Genomic DNA, 14801 nt, shown 5'->3' on the forward strand with positions numbered 1-14801 from the left:
AATTAGCAAGACGAGTAGCCAATATTTTTTGAATGAACGAATTCTCTTACGGGCTCAGGACAGTGATAGGTACCAAGGATGATTAAACAAAATCCCTTCCTTACAGAGTCCTAGTTAGTTTCATGATGGAGTGGGTGATGGTTAAGTTCTAGACTGGGAGGTGGAGCAGTGCACGATTTCAAAGCAGCGAACCCGCAGGCCTGAAATAAAAGCCAGGGCACAATGTGAATGTCCATTCATTCATTCAGTAAATAGTTACTGTGGGCTGATGCTGATTTAAGGGCTGTGGATACATCAGAGAATAAGCCAGACAAAATTACTTGCCCTCATGAAACCTATTGGTAAGAGACAGATCAGCAACTTCAAACAACCCACTAAAAGGCACATGCTAGCCCCATAAAGGGAACAGAGACACTGAATTTTGTTAATTTACTTCTTTCTGCTTCTTGTAGGATAATATGAGCCAGCCGGTCAGTTCAGCAAACAAAAAGAAAAAAAAGGAAGACCTGTTTGCAAATGCCTCTGTGAGGCATACATTTGAAATTCTCCTTGCTTCTTTCACATTCCCAAACAACTCCTTCCCACTCCACCTCTCCTTTATTTCTCCAGTAAGGTTGCCCAGGTGACCATCCTGCCCAAGGTCAGTCCACAGGCAGTAATGGGGTTTGGGCCGCACATTGGTCACTGGTCTTAATTTTCAGTTTCTAGGCTCTGTGGTGTTGATGAATCAAATTAGAAGTTGGGTGTCATGTGATGTCCGTGGCAGGCCTCTGGCTTCTCACTTCTTTTGACATATTTCTGAGCATCCTAGTGATCACTGCTGAGCACACCAAGGGAGATAAATAAGCCACTCATTCATTCAACAAATATCTAATGAGCACCTACTAGAGTCCAGGCAATAGATCTGCTGCTGGAGATCCAATGGTGAGCCAAACAGATGAGCTTGCAGTATAGCAGGAAGGATAGGCATACACAAGAAAACAACCAACGGTAAATCCGTCATACAAATGAACTCCGTGGCCCATGAGGAACTCCAACAAGAGAAACCAGCATACAGGTGTCTCCCTCGACTTCTTCTCCCGGACGGTACACACCCCCTTCACATCTTTATAGCATCTTCTTCCTCATGGAAGACCTGCTGCGTTCCCCCAGCAAAAGTTCAGTGCTTTGTGTCTCCATCTCAGCCTCTTCTGTCTCTCTGAGGAGTTACCATCCTCTAGCCTGCCTCTCTGGGCCGTGAGCCCTCCTCCCACTCAGCTGAGTTCCCACAGTGTAGTTGGGGGCAGGACTTCTCTAATTTGACGCGTAGTAGAATTACCTGGGGGAATTTTGGTGCCCCTCATGGTTAGGGGACTCCCCCAAACCAATTAAATTATACTCCCTGGGGCTGAGTTCCAGCAAATTCCAATGTGCTGTGAAGTTTAAGAACCCATGATGTATACATCTGTCTCCATTTCCTTACCTTCCTTTGCTTCTCCTACCATAGCACAAACTCATTCCTATCCCCACCATTCCTCTGGTTACGAGTTCCCTTCTGTAAAACACCTGGATTCTCAGAGTCCATCTGACTTGACATTTCTCTGGAATCTGACAATATTGCCCCTTCTCTTTTCTGGAAATAACCTTCCTTTGCTTCCATTGTACCATTTTCTCCTGTTTCTCTGGTTGATGCTTCTTTGCCTCCTTTGTCCCACTTTTTCTTACCTTTTTCCTCTTTCTTGCTTCTCAAGTGTGGGCATTTCCAGAGAAACTTCTCATCTCAGTCTACGTGTTGTACACCCACTCACAAGGTTTCAACAGCATCTTTGTGCAGAGGATCCTCAGATCTCTCCAGGCAAGACCTCTTCTCAGAGCCCTTGGCTTTAGTCCTACATATAAAGCTGCCCACTAGAAATCCCCACCTGCTTGTCCTTCAGAATTCTCAAATGGATGTGTTCAAGTTGAACTTATTATCCCCATGCCCATTCAACCCATCACACACATACCAACTGTTTCCCCCAGCCTCAGAACCACCTTATTCATTTCCTAGCTCAGTTGCAAAAACTTCTACCTGCCTAGACACCCACCGGAAACTCAGGAATTGGCCTTCCCACCTCACTGTGTCTTCCCCCACATTCAGTCAGGCTTCAAGTCCTGTGGAGCCTGCCTTCCTAACATCTCCCCACTTCACCACCCTTTTCGTTTCTCATCAGGATTAGCCTACCTGCTGTCTGTCTCATCCCAAGCCCCCTATTCCGTCCCCTTTATGGCCACCAGAATCATCTCTATGAAATGCAAATCTAAGAGACATCTTCAGTGCAGTGCCTCTGGGGTTATTTCAGGATACATTTAAGGTTCTTCTCATGGCACACACACATTTCTCTCCAGCCCCACCTTTTGCCATAGCCGTACTGAAGTACTGTGGTTCCCCAGATGTGTCTGTCTGGCTCAGTGCCTTTTGTACCTGCCTCACTCGGTTCTTTGTCTGATTAAGTCTTACACATTCTTCAAGACTCAGCTCAGAACTTCCTTCCGGAAGACTCTTGTATCAATTGAGATGTTTCCAGCTTCAACTAACAAAACATCAAACTGGAAATGTAATACAGCATTATATAGAGGTTTATTACCTCCCTAGAAAGAAGTGCACAGCAGGCAATTCCAGAGCTAGCTAATTGAGCAGCCTGATGATATCTGAGCTGCAGGCTGCCTTCTCTTTGTCTTGGCTTTCCCCAGATGGTCTCAAAATGCATGCCTTGACTCCAAACATCAGATCCACACAAAGCCACATCTAAAGGCAGAAAGAAATGAAGGCTTCCCCTGGGACATCTTTTTTATCAGAGAAGAAAATATTTCCCAGCAGACTTTCCTACTGGTCCCATTACCATTGGGACCAGTAGGTCTAGGTTACCAACTTACCCTAGAGCAATCACTGGCAAAGGGAAAAGGGTTGCTGTGGTTTCCCCGTGACCAGGCGGAAAGCCCTCTTCTTTGAATGCATTCTGCCTTATATAGAGCAAAAGGTTCTATTGGCAAGGATGAGTGGGGGAAATGGTAGTTGCGTAACCTACCAATGGTTTTGGCCATGCTTTCTCTCCTAGCGTCCCTCGCTCACCACTCCTTCACGAGTGAATTGGGTGCTTTTCAAGTACTCTGTCATTGCACTTTTCAAACTATATCGTAGTGTTGGTTTACTTATCTGTCTCCTTACACTGCACTCCATACAGTTTATTCATCTCTGATTCTCCATCACCTACTAGCAGAGGCCTAGCGCATAGCCTCAATAAAAATTCATTGTTTGAATGACTGATTGAATTAATTAGTGAAATGTTCAAGACACTTTCCACATAGTCTAGAACTGTGGTTGCATTAATGCTAATTATTTGACCCATCTATATAGTGATTATTACCCATCTAAAGAGACTGATATATGACCACATTGTTTGTGCTATTTGCTCCATGCAACTTCTGTTTTTATTGCTTTTGTGACTTATCCTATGGTTGGCTTTTTGTCTCTAGCAGCAACCAAATGACCACTTTCTTTATTAAATAGAGCCAATGTCTCTGGTTCCCCCAAAGGACCATGCTGGTGTTGAGCCTTTTCTTCCCCCCTCTGTCTGCCAAGCCAGCATAGATCAACACCATCTATCAATGTCCCATCTTTGGGTGGAACTTCAAAGGCAGGATTTCCTTTTCTGGGTCAAGTTGACCTGTAACTTCCATCTTCTTCATACTAACTCTCAGTCTGTGGAGCTGCATCATCTCTGCGAGTGGTCAGCAGCTTCTCATCCAGTGCCTTAGCAAATATTTATTGAGGGAATTAGTGAATGAATCATTTAACTGACTTGCATGTAATCTTCAAAAACAGTCATAGCAAACAAGAGTTCTTACTTAAAAGGTATTCTTCCACAGCAGAAACATCTTTAAAAATAACCAAATTAGCAGCTTTTATCAATGTTGACATTCTGTTCTTAAACTAATTACCTGCTTATGTAAGTGACCTTATTAAGAGCTGTTGACACCTTTTAAAGCTATCTTTGGAAATCAGACTCAAACCCAAATACAATTATGAGCTTGCCATGTTCAAAAATGGCATCTTGATATGGCCAGAATTCCCTATTGAATTCAGAAATCTAATTCAAATCCTTACGTTGGAAAAAGAAGGGATATAAATCAAATCCATAGATGAATAATGAATAAAAACAGCCATGGTTAACTTAGGCATGGGAATAAAAACAGAAGTGTCACCTGAAGCACACACTGCTCATTTTCTAATACAGAATGAACAGTAGCTGGTTGATGGAAATTTCATTTTTGACATTTATATGGACAGTGGTTCCTTAGCAAAAAGAACTACAGAGCAATGTCATGTCAGTATCCCATGTGACAATAAGCATTATCCCTGTAGCAGAAATCATTCCCAACAACCTAGAGGATGCCCTCAGAACAGTCAAAACATCAAACAGAATGTTCTATTAGATGTTAGGGTCCAAGAAAACAAAGTCATGGAATCATGCCCCAAACTGCCAGGCAGGAGTACATGCCCTCACAGGTCTTGTCAGAGGATCAATGAGACCAAGAGAGTAACTCAGCTATTAGATATGGTAACTCCTGCCGAAATAGGAACAGCATCCTCATGAGAACATGCCCAGGCACAGCTTCAAAACTTCAGCAATCAGAATTGGAGTTCATTTGGCCCAAGATGTAAATCAACCTGTGACACAAAGGAAAAGAACTCCCAGAAAACATTGCCTGTCACAGCAAACCAAAGGCCAGTCTTGGCTCACTGGATCATAAACTCCTGGAGAGCAGAAACAACTAGGTAGTGATAATATTATTTATAAATAATATCAAGGCTTGGGCTGACTCTGAAATGCACGTTCATAAAATTATCAAGTGAAGGTGAACTTTAGGACTTATTTAATCCAAATTCCTTATTTCACTAAAGATGAAATCAAGTTTTAAAGAGGGGAAGGTTTTTGCCTAATCTCATATGGCTGTCTCTCTCTTCCTCTCTCTCTCTCTCTCTCTCTCTCCCTCTCTCTTTCTCTTTCTGGACCCTTAACTCCAACCAAGGGCTCTTCCCACTTTATACCATAATTATAGTCCCTACCACGTTGCCCTGCCTGCAGTTGGCTTTCAAAAAAACAATGAACAAGTCATGTCGATCATCATTATGTGTTAACACGGCCAGTTTCTGATTATATAGGGCTTAACACATATAATCTGGGGGGAGGGGAGGAGGGTCTTCTTTAAGAAAAAAAATACAAAAGGAGGAATATAAAATTTGATACAAAAGTGAATATTTCTTTAGACTGAGAAGAACATACAACAAATTTCAAATATAACAAAGTTGACTAATCCTACCAGGATCACAGAACTCATAAATATCACATTCTTATTAAATAATTGCCTGACACATCTCTATAATACATTCTTCCCACAGAGTTTTTGGCTCCATATGCTCTGATTAACTCTTCATGCAATAACAATTGTATAATTTTTCTAAAGAGAAAACAAAATTCAGTCTTTCTTTTATAAAAAAAATTGTTTTGCATTATTCATTAATGGTTAGGAAAGTTACTTGCAGCTTCATAAGTTATTCTATTGCATTGAGTCCCATAATACAATAAATTACTCTTACGCTACACAATGATTCCAAGATGAATACATATAGGACTTTTGTTCAGGGAAACACTTGTTTCATCAGGCTGTCGCTTGCACGCTGCTTTGTCTGCATCCACCAGCCTTCATCGGAACAAGGTATATCAGATTCACAAAAACGTGATCTGTTATGCATGCAGAAAACATACAGCTTTGAATTCAGAATGAGCTTAGTGTTTGTACTACTGTTACAGGTGTGTGCCCTATAAACACAAGGATTCAGATGAAATTCTATTTTATGAGACTTCCCTTCATGATATAAGAGAATGTAAGGAGTGTTTATCAGTGTACATGCTACATTACTAAAATATATTTCTGACAGAAGGGAGCTTCCATTCTGACAGAGTTGATGAGCACAAAATTCTCCAATTACGGTTTGACACATCTGGTGGTTCAAAGAATGTTTCACAGATTTGCATCTGGATGCACTTGGAACCTTGTGTCTTTTCACTTCCCCCTAGTTCCAGAGTGGGTGCTGAGGGGCACATGCATAATGGGGCACAGCCTCTGGCCCTGCACCCAGTGTCACTTTACTGAGTCGCCGCAGTGAGTGGGAGGAGAATTTTGGAAAGCCTTCTACAGCGGGAGAGCTAACACTAACTTGACTCCACGTGCAGGCGCCTGAAAACCACATAAATATATCCCACTAAGCCAAACTCAGTTATCTCCAAGTTTACATCCCCTTTGCAGGATCCCAAACAGTTCACAGCCATGTTAAAGTCACCTGACCCAAGGGGAGAGGAAAAAGACGTGCCTTAACAGATTGTGGTTAAAATACTATTTTCAAATCTTTACAAAAACTTATACTCATGTGAACACAAAGCTGGAGACCCTCCTATGCCTTTGGAATGGGCCTCATCAATGAGGGGCCCTTGAAGCTTTATGAGTTTCACGGTCCTTATGCCCTCTGCATACTGACCTTGGTATCATCCTTTGCAAAGACAGGGAAACAATCAGCAGTCATCTTGAAATGTGAGGACCGGGAGTGATCATATGGCCTGATGGAAAGTGTATTTGTCCTGCAGGGCTACCCTAAGAGTATCACAAATGAAGTATCTTAAAATAACAGAAATTTGCCTCACAGTTCTGAGGCTAGAAGTCTGTAATCAAGGTGTTAGCAGGACCACGTTCTCCCCAGTGGCTCTAGAGAAGAATCCTTCTTTGCCTCTTCCAGCTTCTGCTGTTCCCAGGAATCCTTGCTGTGCTTCGCCTGCTGATACATCACTCCAGGCTCTGCCTCCTGTGCAGAGCTGAATGGCCCTGTGCGTGTCCATCTCTGTGTCGTTTCTCCTCTTCTTAAAGGAGACCAATCATACTGGATTAGGGGCCCACCCTCATCCAGGATGACTTCATCTTAACTCTTTACCTCTGCAACAGCCTTATTTCCAAATAAAATTACATTCTGAAGTACTGGGAGCTAGGACTTCAACATATCTTCTCTGGGGAACACAGGCCATAACATTACGGAAACAATACTGAACTCACTATGCATCAACCCGGCACTGTGCAATTCTAAGCAACTCAGACTTATTCAGCAAACAGTGGCACTGAGCGTGTGCTGGGGTTTCCAGAGGAGTCTGATCAGGTAGCCACCAGCCTGGGAGAGAGACAAGTCAACGAATGACACACAGGGTGGCTGTTGCTATATGGAGGCCCATGTACACAGTGAGATAGGCCTGCTGTGGAGACAGCCTGTGAGCATGAGGGTTTGAGAAGTTCTGCACAATGCCGGTCTATTTGAACCTAGTCTTTAAGAATGCCTAGATGTTCACTGAATGGACAATATAGGGGAAGAAACTCCAGGCAAGAGCGATAGTGCATAAAGAGGCCTGGGTTAATGTGAAACCACGCTTTCAGGGAGAGTTTTGTGTAATTTTGAATGGTTGGAAGCAAAGCTGTATTTGACAGAATGGCAGATTAGACTTGGAAAGTAGGAGGAGCCAGGCCATGAAGGCTTTATAAACCATGATAAGGAGTCTGGCCTTTACCGTACAGAGGGGGAGAGGCAGGGCACTAAGAGGAAAATGATCAACTGGGTTTGCGTTCCAAGAAAATTGCTTCGGCGGCAGCGTGGAGGGAGGGCTGGACAGAGATGGCAAGTGGGATGGTCTCACTGAGACCCTTCTGGAGATGCACAGGCCCACATCTTCTTTATTCTCCTCAACAGCCCCTCCAGATGCACGTGCAAGCTGTGGGGACTGGGGCACAGAGAGGGAGGAGCTGCCACAGCTCACCAGCCACAGGCCAGTGCGCGTGTGCTTAGTGGACATGGCCTTCCCTCTCGAGCAGCAATACACGAGCAGAGTCTGTGTGAAGTAAAGGAACGGCACAGGAAGATATCTGGGAAGGAGCATTCCGGGTTGTTCAGGATGATAGGAAATCATTTGATTAGTATTTCTTCTCAGTTTTAAGGTAAGTTTCAGAGAGGTTATAGGACTTGTCTGACTTGTAATGGTTAAAGTAACAGATAACCCCCCAAATCTCAGGGCTTTAACATGATAGAAACACATGTTTTGCTCACTGGAAATCCAGAGCAAGTGTTCCTGACTGGCCTGGCCTTTCCTCCAAGCAGTGATTCAGAGGTCAAGCCCTAGCCTCTTAGAGTTTTACCTCTCGTTACCAAGGTCAATTCAGAGGCACGGCATTGTGGGGAATTTTAACGTACCAGTTGGGATCCACTTCCGCTCACGGTACTTTGGCAAGAACACAGTCCTGTGCCACAACGAACCCCAAAGGACGAGTGTGCAGCAAGAAGAGAATCAGCATGGATTCAGCCAGCAGTGTCCTCCACAGTTACCTAATGACTAGATCAAGATTTGAACTTAGGGCTCTGGACCTCCAGAGTCAACGCTCGTTATCCTTGCCCTCATCTGTCTCCCGATGTGAGCTGTTCTTTTGCCATCATCTGAAAGCCTGCTTCCTGCCCTGGCAGCTCAGCTTGGCCTCTGCCTGCCGTACCACCTGCCTGTTTCCGGGTGTTCTCTGCTCCCAGACTTCCTTTCCCTGTGTTTGGATCATGCACCAAGTGTGCTGCTTCCCCCATTGTCTGAGCTTAGTCCTCCATGTGCCAAGGGTCTGCCTGCCACACTGGACCTGCGCCCGGGGTCCTTCTGCCCAGCATCTGCTGCACCCCAATGGACAGGCTTCTCCCAATATAGCTTGGCTTTGTGGCAATTAAGGGGCTATTTTCAGTGTTCAATGCAGACACTAGTTGGAAAATCAATGCACAAGCAGTTGACCATAATAGTTAAAAGAAAGTTACTTCAGGTACTTTTCAGAGAATAAAAAAAAGACAACCCTAACATTTAAATACATTGAAAGTCACCAGAACCTCTATGTGGAGACTCAAGCCTGGAGTATGTGAGTGAATGGAGTCTCAGAGTACAGTCACTGCATGTATCTAGGACCACAAAGAGCCTGGAATTTGGAATGGATGGTTTAGAACACCCATGCCATGCCCAGAAGGCAGCTCAAGTACATCTATCACTGATGGAAGGCTGGGGTCTCATCTTTGCGTATAAAAGAGAAGACACGTTAACACATGACACACTCATAGAGGATTCAGAAGTTCAATGCATCTTGTTCTAAACCCACATTTTATCTCATTTTATATTATGGTTTTATTTTCATAATCCTAACAGAGCACATAGCAGTTTCTTAATACATATTTGCTAAATGAAAAATAACTTATGGATGTATGAATAGATGGAAGGCAGGACAGAAAACAAGGTTTCCCAATTCTTGGTGTGTGTGAGTAGATGAATTTATGAGCAACAAACATGAAGATGGGGGATTTGGGAAGATAATTTATCATCACAATTTAATAAACCTTATAACAGAGTTAATCTGCTTTTGTTATATACATGTGGGACTGTATGATTACTAAGGTGTAAATGTTAAGCAATCCTAGAGGTGGGGTCGGGGACCCAGCCCACCCTCTGAGGTCCTCCCACCTTATGGGCTTTGGGGAGCCTGACCCTTCACACTCACACTAGTGTCTGGGAAGATACTCCCTTCACACAAGGTCTTTTAGACAATGCCCCGCAAAGGAATAGACCTGAGAAAAGAAAGAAAAAGAGCAGAAAACCAAAGAAAGGTAAGAAAATATAAAGAAAAGGAAAACGGGCACCTGGGTGGCTCAGTCGGTTCAGCGTCTGACTTCGGCTCAGGTCATGATCTCACGGCTTGTGGGTTCAAGCCCCGCGTTGGGCTCTGTGATGACAGCTCAGAGCCTGCAGCCTGCTTCGGATTCTGTGTCTCATTCTCTCTCTCTCTGCCCCTCCCCTGCTCATGCTCTGTCTCTCTCTGTCTCAAAAATAAACATTAAAAAAAATTTTTTTTAAAGAAAAACGAAGAAAAAAAAGAATCTTGATTCTTTTAATTATGGGTCACATGCGTGCACACATGTGCGTATTCTTGCCAATGTCCTATAGAGTGGAAGTGGATCTCAACTGGTACATTAGAATTCCCCACACCCGGTCCCCCATTCTGCCATGCCTTTGAATTGACCTTGGTAACGAGAGGTAAAACTCTAAGAGGCTAGGGCTTGACCTCTGAATCACTGCTTGGAGGAAAGGCCAGGCCAGTCAGGAACACTTGCTCTGGATTTCCAGTGAGCAAAACATGTGTTTCTATCACGTTAAAGCCCTGAGATTTGGGGGGTTATCTGTTACTTTAACCATTACAAGTCAGACAAGTCCTATAACCTCTCTGAAACTTACCTTAAAACTGAGAAGAAATACTAATCAAATGATTTCCTATCATCCTGAACAACCCGGAATGCTCCTTCCCAGATATCTTCCTGTGCCGTTCCTTTACTTCACACAGACTCTGCTCGTGTACTGCTGCTCGAGAGGGGAGTGCCATGGCCATTCTGTCTGAAATATCACTCCTTTTCATGTCACCCACCATTGTTTTTCTTCTAAATTTACCTCCCACCTCAAGTTTATTGAGCTATAATTGAAATAGAGTAAACTGCACATATCCAAACTGTGAATTTAATCGTTTTGACATATGTATATCCTCTTGTCCTGCTCTAATTTTCTTCTTGGCATTTATTACTATCCGTTTCATTTGTTTGTTTATAATCTGTCTCCACCACTAGAATAAAAGTTCCATTATAATATAAATACTGTTTCTTTGGAGCTTAGAATAGTATCTGATCTGTAGGAGGCACTCACTCAGTATTTGTTGGATGGATGGATAGATGGATGGATGGATGGATGGATGCAGCAAAGCCCAGTTAGAAGAAAAGGAACACAAAGTCAAGGACAGACTAAAGCAGCCTGGGTGACTCCATGTGGAGCCAGTCCTAGGCTGGCTGTCTTTAGGGTCTTCTCCATCTAATTGGTCCAAGAGTAGAGAAGCCAAATGCATTCCTGCCTGCATTTCAGACTGTTGGGGATAGCTGCAGGAATCCTGAGTTGAAAAGGATTCTAAGGCGGCAGCTATCTGGGCTTCACAGAAATGAAGGTAGTGATCCATTAATGATGTCTGTCTTGGGAAGGGAAGTAAGTGATGGTAGGCATATTTGCAATCCTTTTCCTAGAAACTACTGTGGGGCTGAACCTGCTGGTGGGGGGTAAATCATCTCAACGGTGGACAGAAGCAAGCCACAGAGGATGGGGGAAGGCAGGACTTGACAGTAACATTTTGAAATGTCATTTACCACCTGTACTGACTGTGACTACACTAAGGCTGACAGTCCTGTGATTAAACACACTGAGATGATTAGTCTGAATGGGCTTTGGGCTCCTGGCTTCTTTCCCATTGATTTTCAATGGGCAATAATAACACGCTGATAAATTCTACACAGGAAAGGGATGCAAGGACACAGAGGACTTTCACGCGCACCTTAACCAGACTTATGTTTGCCCATGACAATGGTCACATTTCACTAAATTAGTACTTGTGCCAGCCCCCTTTTTGTTTCTGCAGTATGATTTCTTTTCAATGGATGGCTTGAAGTAAAGCAATTGAAGTTTGATGAAGCCTCATCTGACAGTAATTAAAGGTAAAGACTAAGCCTTCAAGTTTTGAATCTTGCTGTGAGTAATTCAGCCTTGTTATAGCACACCATAAAGCTGAGGGTCTGTTATTACCATAAAGCGTCCCTTGCAAAATCATTTTGTATTTGTCCAAGACTAAGCATTTCTTTCTCTATTAGAAAGAAGAAAGCCACTTTCCTCCAGCCAAATTTAAAGCCTAGATGCTGCCTAATATTCCGTAAGGTCTTTGAACAGTTCAGAGCCTGAAACAACACAGTATAAATGAGGTGTTTAACTTCTTGAGGCTTCCCCCCAAAGGTCACTGAGTCCAAGTCTCTCCCTGGAAGAACGTCAAGAGCTTGCCGGTCCTTCCATCCAGTCTTCAGCATTATTTGCAAACTTGTAACATTTGCAATGGCCATGCTTGAGTATCCTGCCGCCCCTCCCACTGCCAGGATGAACCAGACCCAAGTTGGTGTATGTGTGTGTGCATATTCATATCCACAGCCACATCCGTTTTTAGGGCCTCTAAGTATCTTTGAGTACATTTTTATTATATTTTCCACAAAAGTTTTGTCTATGGTGGGAAGGGGTTATTACTAAGTACCTCTTATTTTGGGATACTCTTAGATTTTCTAAATTTCATTTTTTAAATGTATTTCCCGATAGATATACATTCAATTGTTTTTGTTGTCCTTCTTCTTGTTTTTGTCAGTTGTTCATCCAGCCACTTGGCTAAACTTTTGTATTGAGCCTAATAATTTATCTGCCGATGCCTTTGGGTTTTCTCTGCAGACTATTTTAAATTCTGTTACGACTTTTAGGACTCTTTCACTCTGATCTTCTTCCTTCCCCTTACTGACCTAGCCAGGACACTACTACAACATGAAACAGAAGTGAAGGAAGAATGGTAAGCCCTCTAGTCTTATTCCTGATATTAAAGAGAATATTTTCAATACTTCTCCATTACTTATGATGTTTGTTTGCTGTTGGAGTGCTTTTACAGATTTTCTGAAGTTAATGAAGTTACTTCCTTTTGAAAATTCTTCCTAGTTGCTAAGAGTTTATATCATGAACACATGTTGAATTTTAACAGTACATTTTTCTGTAACTGTTGAGATAATTGTATCATTTTCTTCCCTTTAATTTATTAATGTATTGAATCATAGTAATTGACTTTCTAATGTTAAAACTAAGTTTACATTTTGGGGATAATTCCAGCTCACTCATGATGTATTATTACATTGCTATGTTGCTGAATTCAGTTTGCTAATATTTTTGTGTAGAATGTGCCTATGTTCATAAACACAGGCATATGACATTGGATTTAGTTTGCATTTCTTGTGCCATCATTGCCAAGTCTGCTGTTAAGATTGGGCTACACTCATACATTCTGGAATACTTTTTATAAAAATGACATTATTTGTTCCTTGAATGTTTGATATCATTTAGCAAAACTGCCTGGAGCTGGATAACTTTTTGTGGGGATATTTCATACTATTGCTTGAGTATTTTTATTTATTATAGAGCTATTCATATTTTCTATTTCCTTTTGAATCACTTTTGGTGATTTTTCTAAGGTTTGTCAATTTTATCTAAATTTTTCAGTGTGTTGGCATTAAGTTGTTCAAAAGACTATTTTCTTTTTATTATATGTAATCATGTTTTTTACATTTAATATATGCAGCAGGCCTCCTGGGTGGCTCAGTTGGTTAAGCGTCTGACTTCGGCTCAGGTCATGATCTCGCGGTCTGTGGGTTCGAGTCCTGTGTCGGGCTCTGTGCTGACAGCTCAGAGCCTGGAGCCTGTTTCGGATTCTGTGTCTCCCTCTCCTTCTGACCCTCTCCCATTCATGCTCTGTCTCTCTCTGTCTCAAAAATAAATAAACGTTAAAAAAATTTTAATATACGCAGCTATTTTTTACATTTTTACATTACACAATCTTCATATTTACATCAGAAAGTCAATTACTATTGTTAACTTGTGCCTCCTCTTTCTCTCTCTTTCATTAATTTTGCAGAGAGTGTTAATTTTTTTAGCCTTTTGAAAAATCTTTGGTTTTGTGGATATTCTTTATTATGTGTTCATTATCTGCTTTAATCTTTGTTGTTTCCTTCCTTCTACTTTTTTTTCAAGTTCATTTATTTATTTTTAGAGACTGAGAACAAGCAGGGGAGTGGCAGAGAGAGAGGGAGAGAGAGAATCCCAAGCAGGCTCCACACCGTCAGCACAGAGAACCGACTGAGCCACCCAGACTCCCCGCTTTCTTCTACTTTCTTTGAGTTTACTTCACTGCCCTTTTCTAATATCCTAAGAAGAATATTTAGTTCATTAATATTCTGCCATAATTCTTATCTGACTGTTCTTTAGATTCTAAGGGCATAAGAATTAGACGTAAAGGTATTTTTGGCAATATATTCATATACATATAAAATATAAAAGAATGTACCTATAAATTATTAAAGTAACTAAGTGGATTTAGCCAGATTGCTAGATAAATATGCCAAGATCAGTCTAAGAAAAGAAATTATCTTTCCAAATGCTGGCAACAAATATTGGGAAACAAATTATTTTAAGAAAGATAATTCTTAAAGTAGTGTCAAAACCATCCAGTACCTATAAATTTAACAAAATATGTACAAAGCATTACTGACAGAAATTGTTAAAGACCTAAGCAAATCATAGGATTCCTACCCACTGATCAGGGATACCTGCTTTATATTTATACTGCTGTGGGCAATAAACCTTTATTGTGCTAAGGCAATGAAATGTAGAGATTTATTTGTTACAGTAGCTATTGTTACTGTAGTGTAAGTATTTGGGCTGAAAATGCGTGCCAATATGATGCAATTTTCTCAATGATCAGTTAACTTAAGTGTATAACCCCTAAAAATGATGTTTTTATTAGGTTCCATTTCAAAGAGTTTTAATTAAAAATCATCCTCTCTTTTTTCAGCCCTCACTCTGCCCATTTAAGAAGCCGAGAGGCTTTCCTATTTGTTAGGCCTCAGGGATGGGTTGAGCCAAATTGGTCCTAAGATCACTCTCAGGTCTGAGGCAGGAAATCCTGGGGAGAACACATCTTTCATCTTCTCTCTGTCTCTGAGTCTCTAAAACAGTCTTATTAAGGGGCAGAGTATCAGAAATAAATCTGCCACCCTGCCCATTGGCGCT

At 41.9% G+C, this 14801-nt stretch overlaps 1 long non-coding RNA gene across 2 annotated transcripts in view; it reads left to right on the forward strand.

The window, feature by feature from the left end:
• Positions 1 to 14467, forward strand: part of LOC132664329 (uncharacterized) — a 38138-nt gene extending 23671 nt beyond the window's left edge. Inside the window, exons 3-5 of one of the 2 annotated variants that reach the window (XR_013553483.2) lie at positions 11578 to 11653; positions 12495 to 12537; positions 13783 to 14467. This is a non-coding gene — a long non-coding RNA (uncharacterized LOC132664329). Of the gene's footprint in view, positions 1 to 452; positions 3693 to 11577; positions 11654 to 12494; positions 12538 to 13782 lie in introns of those variants that run through there. The other variant, XR_009603599.3, reaches the window with a different exon arrangement.
• The last annotated feature ends 334 nt before the right edge of the window (positions 14468 to 14801 follow it).

This window comes from Panthera onca, chromosome F2 (genome assembly GCF_046562875.1).
Source record: "Panthera onca isolate mPanOnc1 chromosome F2, mPanOnc1 haplotype 2, whole genome shotgun sequence".
In the NCBI taxonomy this organism is placed as follows: domain Eukaryota; kingdom Metazoa; phylum Chordata; class Mammalia; order Carnivora; family Felidae; genus Panthera; species Panthera onca.